Raw genomic sequence first — 12,426 nt, 5'->3', positions numbered from 1 at the left:
TGACTGGGGTTGCTTTGTAGAGGTCCTAAATAAATTTCTTTGCTATGAGACAGACTGCAGAATTACCCCAAAGATCTACTTTGTCAGGGCCTGGGGCTGGACCCTCCATCCATTTCCCTAAAACAGATTTCCCTGGGTATCTGTCCTTGATAGACCTCTATTAGCCCAATGCTTCCCTCTTTTGCATCTCAGGCACAACCCAGGTTCCTTATTTGTCCTTAAGCTTTTTCCCCTTTCAGGACACCTTTTGACCTGGTGTCCCATCTGGCCACACCCAAAGCAACTTCCAGGTGGTCCAACAGCTCTCCCTTGTCTCAAGCCATAATGTCTTTGTTGGTAAAGAATATCTTTGATCATTTTTCCTTGTAATGCTGCAACCATGACTATCTCCTGATTGTACAAAGGCCCTATATCTGAACAGAGTCGAATGTAGTCAGAGATATTTTTTTTTTCTTTCTGAAAGGTCTTAAAGCGACTTGACAGGTGGCATTAGCATTTTCATAGGCGAGCTGTTTAACAAGCAAAAGTCCAGCTTCTGAATCTCCAATTAACCTGCCTGCTGTCTGCATTAGCCTAGAGACAAAGTCCTGAAACAATTCATCAGACTCTTGCCTTGTCTTTGATAAATCCTCAGTCTGTCTTCCAGACGACAGAAGCTTATTCCAGGCCTTTTTTTGGCAGCTGCATTAACCTGAGCATACACTGCCACATCAAAATTTAACTGTTGACCTGTCTCTCAATAAGGGCCTTCTCTGGCAAGCATATCAAAAGTAATGGGAATCTGCTGGACCTGATTTATTTCAGCTGTGGCCTGAATGGCTCCACAAACTTGCTTTACACAACAAATAATCTCCAACTGACAGGCAAGCTCTGGCTATCTGTTTCCAGTCTCTGGGAGGTAGGGCTTCTAAAGAAAGGCTTTCTAACAATACTTGTTAAATGGAGCAGTTGGACTATATTGATTATATGCTGTTTTTAACTCCTTACATTGTTTAAAAGGAATAGGAACATGCACTCACACAATATTTCCCTGGGCATCTTGCTGCTCAATTATTGGGAACATTTGAAATCCTTGCACCTCTTCTCCTCTACTTGCTGCCTCTCAATACTGGCTTGAAGAGGAGATGCAGCACTAGCAGTGAGGGTTTGCCATGTACTGGGAGGTTTTTGTGCCACGGCAATTATAAATGACTTTCCCATTCTGATAGATGACCTCCCAGGTGAGTCTAATTCTGCTAATGCAGCAGAATAGAGCCATGGGAAGGAAAGATCTGAAGAGTTTCCAGTTTTTGAGAAAGAGAAATTACTAAGTTTTTCAAGCCTTTTAATTCCTCCCTTGTCTCATCCCAAGACTTCTGTTCCTTAAACTTGGCTTCGTGGCCAAGAGGAAACTGATCCTGATTGAATGATGTTGTAAAAGTGTTCTCATCTAGCAGCAGTTCCAGTGGAGCAGAGGGTTTTGTTTTGCCTGTATCTACCTCAAGGAAAATTCCCCCCTGCTGCTCAGGACTTAGATCTAAGCTGTCCCAAATTAGTGCCCACAGGCCAAAAGCTTCCAAGGGAATCCTTTCTTGCTGTGGGATAATGCTTTTGTACATTGGTTTAATAAAACACTGATTGGCCAGTAGCCAGGCAGAAGTATAGGTGGGATAAGCAGACAAGGAGAATTCTGGAAAGAGGAAGGCTGAGTCAGGAGATGTCAGCCCACCGTCCAGGAAGCAGATGCAGTGACACACAGGTAAAGCCACGGAACACGTGGCAACATATAGATTAACAGAAATGGGCTGAGTTTAAGTAAGAGCTAGTCAGTGGTAGGCCTGAGCTAATGGCTGAGCAGTTTTAATTAATATAAGCCTCTGTGTGCTTATTTGGGACCAAGCGGCGGTGGGACATGGTGGGAGAGATTCTATAGGACCAGAGAAAACTTCTAGCTACACTTTCTGGCCCATGTTCCTCATAATATTGTTGCATTTCAGCTCCAATTCTCCCCCAGGAGCTGTGTCCAGAGTCCCATAGTCAGAGAATAAAGGACACAATTCCTCTGTGAACTGCAAGAACCTCTGTACTTGTGGCCATTTTACCTTAACTCCCCTGGTTTTCAAACTTTCTACAAGTGAATATTCAAACATCTGCTTACTGTTTCCCTGCCCCATTTTGGCTTTTCTTTCTCAGACTGCTTAATCTGCAGTGGCTGCTTGTTCCTGGATGCTGTTTTCTGTTTGCCAGGTCCAGCACTAGGGAAATTCTACTCTTTCCCTAAATTCCTTTCTATTAAGCCTACACAAGATCTGTATACCTAACCCTATTTTTTTTTTTTTTTTTGGTTTTTTGAGACAGGGTTCCTCTGTGTAGCTTTGCGCCTTTCCTGGATCTCTCTCTGTAGACCAGGCTGGCCTTGAACTCACAAAGATTCGTCTGCCTCTGCCTCCCAAGTGCTGGGATTAAAGGCGTGTGCCACCACTGCCCGGCCCTAACCCTATTTTTTAAATCTAATTTGATAGATGGAGAGAGAGAGAGAGAGAGAGAGAGAGAGAGAGAGAGAGAGAGAGAGAAACCTAGACAAAGAGATGCTTGCTCCAGCCTAATTTTTCTATATACAGTTTTTGCTTCCAAAGAATAAAATACTGCTGTGGGATGGTCTGTATGTCAAATTGCTCTGATTGGTCAATAAATAAAACACTGATTGGCCAGTGGCTAGGCAGGAAGTATAGGCGGGACTAACAGAGAGGAGAAAAAGAAAGAACAGGAAGGCAGAAAGAGACACTGCCAGCCGTCATGATGACAAACAGCATGTGAAGATGCCAGTAAGCCACGAGCCACGTGGCAAGGTATAGATATATAGAAATGGATTAATTTAAGCTATAAGAACAGTTAGCAAGAAGCCTGCCACGGCCATACAGTTTGTAACCAATATAAGTCTCTGTGTTTACTTGGTTGGGTCTGAGCGGCTGTGGGACTGGCAGGTGAGAGAGATTTGTCCTGACTGTGGGCCAGGCAGGAAAACTCTAGCAACAAAATACCACTGCCTTAACTTTAATACAAAACTGGACATGTCCAACTGCTTTCCACAGTGTTCCCTACTCTTACTTCCTTTGCATACAAGTCCCTAGTTCTGGTGCTATCTGTGGGACGCCAGCTCCCACCTTTTAAAGGGTTCCTATGAGGAGGAGAGAGGAATAAGAAACTTTTAGAAAGAAAGATAGCAGAGAGGAGAAAGACAGAAACACGGGATAGCTTTGGGAGGACCTGAGTCAAAACCCAGTGGTCTCTTCTGTCTCTTCAAAAGGGCTTTTTATAACAATGCCAAGGGGTGGGGCAAAAGACCTTCCCCTTTCTAGAGCAAAGCATACGGGACAGCCAAGTGTAGACCCTTCCAAACACCTGGTGACCACACCTGTGGTCAAATCATCCCCTTATGCAGCCCTGCTGGGTAAAGCAAGCTCAGATTCTCAGACCCTGAGTAAGTTCTCACTAGTAAACCTCTGTGGGTCTCTACAGTTGTGAACCCCCTGATGTGGGTGCTAGGAAGAGATCTCAGGTCTTCTGTGAGAACAGCATGCATGCTCTTACCTGTTGATCCGTCTTTCTCTCTCCAGTTCTGACAAGCACCTCTTGTGGATGGCTGTTCCTGAGGTAGACAGGGAGGACGTGAAGCTAGGCAAGTAAGTTACTAAGTTACTGTAGCTTCAGGAATTATCATTTAACTAACATGGCCTGGCCACAGCTTATCATTCTCTACTTTTATTTTTATTAGATAGTTGAAAAGATGGGACAAAATTTTTGTTTTTGTAACTATCTTCACCCCCAACCACTCTGGTAGTGTCTTCATCAGGAGGGCTCTTGGGACAGTCTTTGGTATAAGATATCTCAGAGGGAAAGAACACTGTGAGGGAGGGACCCCAAGCTCACTAATATCTGTCTAGCTGCTTAACATTCTTCCTTCAAGAGTTGGGACCTTAAGGTCATGTAGGAGAAAGACATCAAGTCACTTTCCCACTTTCCCTGGCTGAACTAGGGGTGGAGAAGCATTTAGGGTTTCTACCTTTGCTAACCTTTGAGGCATTGGATGGTGATGAAAGGGACCCAGTTAGATGCAGTTAGATTGTCACAGGACCATCTGAGTGCTGGCCAACAATGAGATGGTGATGTTTGATATGGCTTTAGTCTGATTTTATAGGTCTGTAGCAGAATCATCAGGAATATGCAAATAACATTTTATTTGCAGTTAGGAATAGTGTTTCTTTAATTTGCCTCTAAGGAGACAATATACTTGGTGTGTCAGTAGCCTATATTCAATATTTATTTAATGAAGAGGCCTTTTAAAAAAATTATCTATTTTTTGCCGGGCTGTGGTGGCGCACACCTTTAATCTCAGCACTCAGGAGGCAGAGCCAGGCGGATCTCTGTGAGTTCGAGGCCAGCCTGGTCTACAGAGAGAGATCCAGGACAGGCATCAAAGCTACACAGAGAAACCCTGTCTCAAAAAGAAAACAAAAAATTATCTATTTTTATTTTATGTACATTGGTGTTTTGTCATGGTTGTTGGGTCTCCTGGAATTGGAGTTACAGTTACAAGCCACCATGTGGGTTCTGGGTATTGAACTGGGTCCTCTGGAAGAGCAGTCAGTGCTCTTAACCATTGAGCCATTCTTTCCAGCCCCATGAAGAGGTATTTAACACCTGGGTTGCCAGGTCTTTTTAAAATATAGCTTAGTTTTTGTTTGGAATTATTACAAATTATTTTAATCTTGGGTTATACTTTCTTGCTGCATGTTTAAGACCATACAGTCGTCCTAAATTAACCATTTTCTTTTTTACTGTAAAAGGCAGTCCCCTGGATTTTAGGATCCTCCTGGCTCCTTTAGCCTTCCTTTTAGCAGTGATGCCATCTGCTGGGGGCTAGGTCAAGGCCTTGCTGACTGTGCTTTCATCCCATGCTCTCTCTGCAGAATGCACATGGATTAGAGTCTACCTATGGAGTTTCAATGGCCTCTTGGATCTAGAAAACAAGAAGACTCCCCAGAGCTGCAGAACCTTTTGAGAAACATGACACATTTTCCTGGGACCTAGTTGACCATGGTGGGCAAGAGTCAAAATATTGTTCCTTTTAGGTGCTTTGTCCACATAGGGGTAATGTTTGCACTCTGTCCCCATAGGCATGTGGTTGTTGGACACCCAGAGGGTGGTTCTGTCAGTCTAGTACTTCAAACTTTTGCGTATCATTTAGGTGAAGCTTAAAACCAAAACACCTGTCACTAAATTGTCACTCGACATACACTTTGGTCCTTTAAAGCCGTTCTTGTAAATGGTAGCAAATGCAGATCAATAACTTAGCAGAATTCTGCTGATTTAGGTATTTGACCTTACACAATTAAAAAAAAGATTTTTTTTTCAAAACAGGGTTTCTCTGTGTAGCTTTGGTGCCTATCCTGGATCTTGCTCTATAGACCAGGCTGGCCTCGAACTCACAGAGATCCACCTGGCTCTGCCTCCCATGTGCTGGGATCAAAGGCATGTACCACCACCGCTCGGCAAGGATTTATTTTTATTTTTTATTTTTTATTTTTTTTATTTTTTTGGTTTTTCGAGACAGGGTTTAAAGTTTTTTTTTTTTTGTTTTTTTTTTTTTTGGTTTTTCGGATTTATTTTTTATATTCAGTGTGTGGGTGTTTGTCAAGAGGCCCTGCTAGTCAGAGGTTGCAGTCTACCATGGTCTGGCAACTCTTTCAGAGTTCAGCAACATGGAAGATTCCCCTCACAGTGAGGGACTTCCTGTTCTCTACCTGACCTTATCTGGAGGATAGGCCCAGATGCCTGACTTATCCCTAGTGTGACCCTTTACACAGTCCCCTGCAGAAGCTCTTCCCCTGCTGCCCATATGGTAATTAGACATTGAGCTAGGAGCCTTATGATAGGAGCGTGCTGTTTAATACAAATTAGGTGATGTCCCAGCCTCCATCCCCAGCCTTTATATCTCCCCTCACTCTGGAATAAAGTTGAGCTGTTTCACTGAAGCTGTCTCCCAGAAGACCATTTCTGCTATGTTCACAAGCCATACAAAGCCCTCTGTCACTGCTTCTGCCCCTTTGTTCTCAAGGACTGGTGGCCGATGGACCGAGAGGAAAAAGGGGACACCACAGGTGTTGTGCCTGAATGTATGTCTTCCCCAAATGGTTAAGTAAGGTGGGGGGGGGGTCTAGGTGAACAAATAGTTGTACTAGAAGGACCTAATGTTCTCTTTTCCTATAGTCTAATTAGAATCAAATTAGCATCATTTTATTACTAGAGAAACAATCCAGCAAAATTCTTAAATGTTTTAAAAAACATAAAGGATTTAGAGAAAACAGTCCTTCCCGTTTGTGCTGGAGGGAGTCATCTTCACTTAATGAGCTCATCTGGCTGTCAGTACTTCCTAGGGGCTGATTGTGATAAACTTATAATTTATTAGTGGTACTTGTTATCAGTCTAGAGGACTGAAGGTCTCAGGCACAATGACATTTTGTACAATGAGGCAAATTTATGAATAGATTCAAGTTTTTGTCCAGCAAAACAAGTTCCATGATTGCTATGTGATTCAGCAGGAATGTCTTAAGTAAAGATGCTTTTCATCAAACTCAGGTTTTACACAAATAGGAAAAGCAATTTAGTGTTTTGAGAAATGGAGTCACACACTGTCTCATTTAGTAAGAGAATTGCATCCTGTCCCTATCAGCATTCTGAGAGCAGGTTTATACTAAAAACAAACAAACAAACAAACAAACAAAAAAACAAACAAAAAAACCCAAACATGTAGCTGTAAGTAGGGAAACACGTACCAATTATATCTTGATGTATAGAATGTTGACCTTAGGAATTATAACATTCCCCCCCCTTTAAATCATCTGGCTATAGTGGCACACTCTTTTAATCCCAGTGCTGGGGAGGCAGAGGCAGGTTGATCTCTCTGAGTCTGAGGCCAGTCTGGTCTACAAAGTGAATTTCAGGCTAGCTAGGGCTACATTGTGAGACTTCCTTCCAAAAACAACACCTAATCCCTCCTTCCCTGCCCCAGTCAACTATACACATTATAACTTTTTAAATATCTTTTAAAATTTAATGGCTTTTTTGTGTCTAGTCTTGTTTATAAAATCTTAGTACCGATTATATTTTAAATTGAAACTTCATAAATCATATTTAAAACACAGAAAGCATGTTTGTATCCAAAATATCAAGTACAGGCAAAGTACAGTGTGGGGGCCCACAGAGAATCCATAGTGAGTCCTTATTCCATCTTGACTCAAGGTCAAGAGAATCTGAGCTTGTTTTTGCCCCACAAGGCTGCATAACAGGATATTTTGCCAATGATGTGGTTACCAGGTGTCTTGACTCAAGGTCAAGAGAATCTGAGCTTGTTTTTGCCCCACAAGGCTACATAACAGGATATTTTGCCAAAGGTGTGGTTACCAGGTGTCTTGAGTACTAAGGAGGTGTTTATACTTGTTTGTGTACTTTGAACCATGATGTCTTTTTGTCCGCCTTGCTTTGGGTATAAAAAGACTGTGAATAATAAACTCAGGGCGACTATGGTATTGACTCAGAGCACTCCTGATGCTATTCTGTGTGTCTGTCTTTTTCTTTTACATCTACGTCTCTATTTTTCATATCTATTATTTCTCAGTCCACACTCCCCTATACCAAGGACTGTCCGAAGGTCGGCTGAACTCAACAATATAATAGTCATTTTAAATACACTATTAATGAGAACTGTTTATCTTTGAGAAAATTATGTAGTTTAAAAAATTAAGTCACTTTAAAATGTTTATTTCTGTATATGCCTATTTATATCTACCCTCTATCTATCTATCTATCTATCTATCTATCTATCTATCTATCATCTCTATGTATATATATGTATGTATGTATCTATCATCTCTATGTATTTATCTATCTCATGTATGTATGTATGTATGTATGTATGTATATGCATGCATTTATCTGTCTGACTATCTATCTATCTATCTATCTATCTATCTATCTATCTATCTATCCACCTTAAAAATAATAAGAATGTGGAACTGGAGAGATAGGTCAGTGGTTAAGAGGACTTGATGCTCTTCTAGGGGACCCACAATAGATTCCCAGCACCCACATGGTAGCTCACAACAGTCTGTAACTTCAATTACAGGGGATCTGATATTCTTTTCTGGCCCCTAAGGGCACCAGGGACACATGTGATGCACAGACATACATATAGGCCAAACACCCATATATTAAAAAAAGAAAAAAAGAATGGTATCAGCATATGGTTTTTTGAACATAGGATGACATAGATCACATAAAGCAGATTATATGAAACCCTTAGAAACACATCAACATCTGCCAGTACATGACAACACACTCAAGTAACATGTGTTTACATTTAACCATCAAGAAGGGCAAAAATGTTAGGATCCCACACATGTGCAGCTTGGGGTCTTGCGTCTTACATCATCAGCGGGTGCTGGCGACTATGTCCCCACCTTAAAAAGCCGGACATGGACCCCTATTCTCTCTCTGTATTCTCTCTCTGTTCCCTCTCTGCTCTGCTCTGCTCCCTCCCCCCAGGCCTGGCTCCCACCCTTTCCTTTTCCCTCCCTTTCCCTCCTAATAAAGCTCTAAAAGTACCACTGGGTTCTGTCGTGACTGTGGCCTTTTCATTAGGTAACCAGTGCTGCCACCAGTGCCGTTTATCATAACCATCACAAAGGACAGAGTGAAATTTGTTATCTGGACAGAAAGCGTGGGACTTTGGGAAGAATTTTGCTGTAAAAGGGAGGTGTGGCTGGGAGCCAGTTTGGTCAGCTTAACTTAAAAATAATTAAAACAAAAAGACGATGCTGTGTGTGCATCTGAGAGCTTCAGGGTAGGGAGGGGTGTTGTGCAGGTAGGGAGAGGAAGGGAAACAGATGTGGTCCGAGGGATCTTGCAGGCCAGAGAACCAGTTTAGAGATATATGGATTGAACATAGAGATTAGCTTTCAACAGTAACAATAACTTAGGGAGTGAGTCAAGGTGGGGATGGAGCCTAATGAATGAGGGACTCTGTACTAATACAGCTGTTGTGGGCCATAAACCCTGGGTTTATGTTGGCAATAAGTGGAGGACATTCATCCCTTTGGAGGGAAAAGCTGTGTTGGGTTCAGTGCCAGAGGCAGATCTGGGTGGGATGCCCCTGTGGGAAGTGGAGAGAAATGGAAGCTTTTTTTTTTTTTTTTGGTTTTTTTTTTTTTTTTTTTTTTTTTTTTTTTTTTTTTTTTTGTTTTTTCGAGACAGGGTTTCTCTGAGTAGCTTTGTGCCTTTCCTGGAACTCACTTGGTAGCCCAGGCTGGCCTCGAACTCACAGAGATCCGCCTGCCTCTGCCTCCCGAGTGCTGGGATTAAAGGCGTGCGCCACCACCGCCCGGCTTAGTGTGTGTTTTTTTTTGGTTTTTTGAGACAGGGTTTCTCTGTGTAGCTTTCTGCCTTTCCTGGATCTCGTTCTGTAGACCAGGCTGGCCTCGAACTCACAAAGATCTGCCTGCCTCTGCCTCCCGAGTGCTGGGATTAAAGGCATGCGTCACTACCGCCCGGTGAGAAATGGAAGCTTTGATAGAAAAGTTCTCACGGTGTAGGGGTAGGGGGGGTGAGAGGAGAAAGTCACAGGGTGAGGAAGGAACCTGAGTGTGACATCTGGAGAAGCTGGAGCCTTCATCATCTGGTCAGAGCAGGGGCTTTGGCTAGAATGATGGGTGGGGGAGGTGCAGTGGCTCCCCAGACAGAGGAGCTTTTCTAGAGGAGCCAAAGTTGTTGTAACCAGAGGCTAGTAGGAGGGCTTTTATGGAGGAGGAGAACCTGAAGGGTGGAGTCAGGAGAGCAGAGAGATGTGTACTAGGATGGGAGATAAAGTATTGAAAGCAAGGTACCTTGCCTCCCTGTGGTAGTTGGCATGTAATTGACCCGCATAAGCTCACAGGGAGTGGCACTATTAGGAGGTGTGGCTTTGTTGGAGTGGGTATGGCCTTGTTGGAGGAAGTGTGTCACTGTGTGGGTGAGCTTTGAGGTTTCCTATGCTCAGGATACCACCCAGTGCCTCAGTCGATTTCCTGTTGTCTGCAAGCCAAGATGTAGCACTCTCAGCTCCAGCACCACATCTGCCTGCACTCTGCCATGCTCCCCATCATGATAATGGACTGAATCTCTGAAACTCTAGGTAAGCCACCCCAATTAAATGTTTTCTTATAAGAGTTGCTGTAGCTGGGCAGTGGTGACACATGCCTTTAATCCCAGCACTCAGGAGGCAGAGGCGGGCAGATCTCTGTGAGTTTGAGGCCAGCCTGGTCTACAGAGTGAGATCCAGGACAGGCACCAAAACTACAGAGAAACCCTGTCTCGGAAAACCAAAAAGAGTTGCTGTGGTCATGGTGTCTTTTCACAGCAATAGAAACCCTAAGATATACCCCCTTTAATTTTAATTAAATTTATTTAATTAATTATTTTGTAGCACAGTAATAAAAGTTCAATGTCCTATTTTGGGCAGATATTTCATCTAGGCCATGTCACAACATAACATGAGGCACTGTGGTTTAATGATTAAATTTTGGATGAAACATACCAAAGGAGAATGTCTACTAACAGTTTCAGAGGATTGCAAGCCAATGCCTATGAGGAGGGGTGACCAAGGAGACTTTTCCTGACTGAAAGTAGGCCAAAAGGAATGGTGTTCCCAGACCCAGTGGCTCCATTTAGTCTGGTCGGTGAGAGGAGGGACTGTCCACCTGGCACCCAGGTTCCTGAGAGCTGTTAGAAAGGAAGAAGGGGAACACATCTCAAAGCTCACCCAAACCAGGGAAGGTAGCATGGATGCAAGGAGGAAATGGAGATGGCTGGTACCTGCTGGGAAGGGGGAAGGGAGGGAGGGAGAGGCGGAGGAGAGATCTGATCCGAGAGTCTACACGCCAGCTTCCTATTTGGGCCACCAAATGCAAAGCTGGCACATAGGAAAGACAGACCCGGCAATGAGCACATCGACGATAGTTGGGGAGAAAAGTGTGCAGAAGGGTCTCTGGGGTAAGAACCAGGGGCTGGTGCTTGCTTACAGGCTTGGGTAGTTACAGTGCAGAAAAGAAGAGGGAGAAGAGTTGAAAAGTTTCCTTTTTTGGTCCATAGCTGTTGCTAGGGGGAACCTAAGAGTGGTGAGTTAAAGAATGTCATATGGAGCCTGGAAGTGGTGGCACACGCCTTTAATCCCAGCACTCGGGAGGCATAGGCAGGTGGATCTCTGTGAGTTTGAGGCCAGCTTGCTCTAGAGTCCCAGGACAGCCTGGGTCCACCAGGTAAGGTGGGGAGGGCAAGAAGAAGATAAGTAATCTTAGTTCTAGAACTCAGGCACTTCAGTTTCAGGAATTGTCCTTGTTCAACCAAGATATTGTGGCCGTGGCTAACAGTTCTCAACGCTATGGGGATGCGGCACTGTGTGGGCTCTGAGGAGAGATCAGGCCCATGAAGCAAAGTGGAAGTCCCTTCTTACAAGATTCCAGCCAGGGGCGGGGGTCTCATAGTGTGTAATTAGTGGGTAGTCCATAGTCAGACTATATGATTTCCTGGATGAGGAGAGAAGATTTGGTCCTTAACTAATGGATGTCCTGTCACCCCATTAGAGGGTACTTGTCAGTTTCCTGGGGGGCCAGCTGAACTCTTGGGGAAATGAGGATTGTAGACTCACACTCACAGTAGAGAGCTTGTCTTTCTTGTGTTTGTTTCTTTTTTTTTTTAAAGATTTATTTATTTATTATGTATACAGAAGATCTCATTACAGATGGTTGTGAGCCACCATGTGGTTGCTAGGAATTGAACTCAGGACCTCTGGAAGAGCAGCCAGTGCTCTTAACCTCTGAGCCATCTCTCCAGCCCCATGTTTGTTTCTTTTTTACAGAAGTTAGGGCAGAGAGAGGACACTGTAGTGAATGCGGCTTAAGTATCCTCAACTGAGCAAAACTGTCCACTGTCCCATCTGCATTTCATTCTTCCATGTGGTGCTAATGATGTGCCAGGAGTCTGCATACAATGCCACCCTACACACCATGAGGATACCCTCCACTCCTAGCCTGTTGCTTTTTGTCACAAGTGTTCCTCTAGTGACTCCCCAGCTGTTTCACCGTTCAGTGAACTGTTCTTCCTACCCTGCTCTAACAGGCAAATTCATTCACCACCAACACCATCCCTGCTACTGTAGTGACCGGACACCCAGTCCCCTACATGCCTAGCATCTGCTGACACTGAAGGACATGGCAACAATTTGGAGGCACTGTGTATGCTACAAGGGAACAGCCCCCACCTCCCTGATCCCATAGGTAAAGAGTGAGAGTCGGGAAGGATACAGTGAAGTCAGGACAGATCCCGTTGATTCTTTTTTTTTTTTTTTTTTTTACA

The sequence above is a fragment of the Peromyscus californicus genome, unplaced genomic scaffold (genome assembly GCF_007827085.1).
Source record: "Peromyscus californicus insignis strain IS unplaced genomic scaffold, ASM782708v3 Scaffold_4__1_contigs__length_199733344, whole genome shotgun sequence".
In the NCBI taxonomy this organism is placed as follows: Eukaryota; Metazoa; Chordata; class Mammalia; order Rodentia; family Cricetidae; genus Peromyscus; species Peromyscus californicus.
This window is presented reverse-complemented; position numbering follows the sequence as displayed.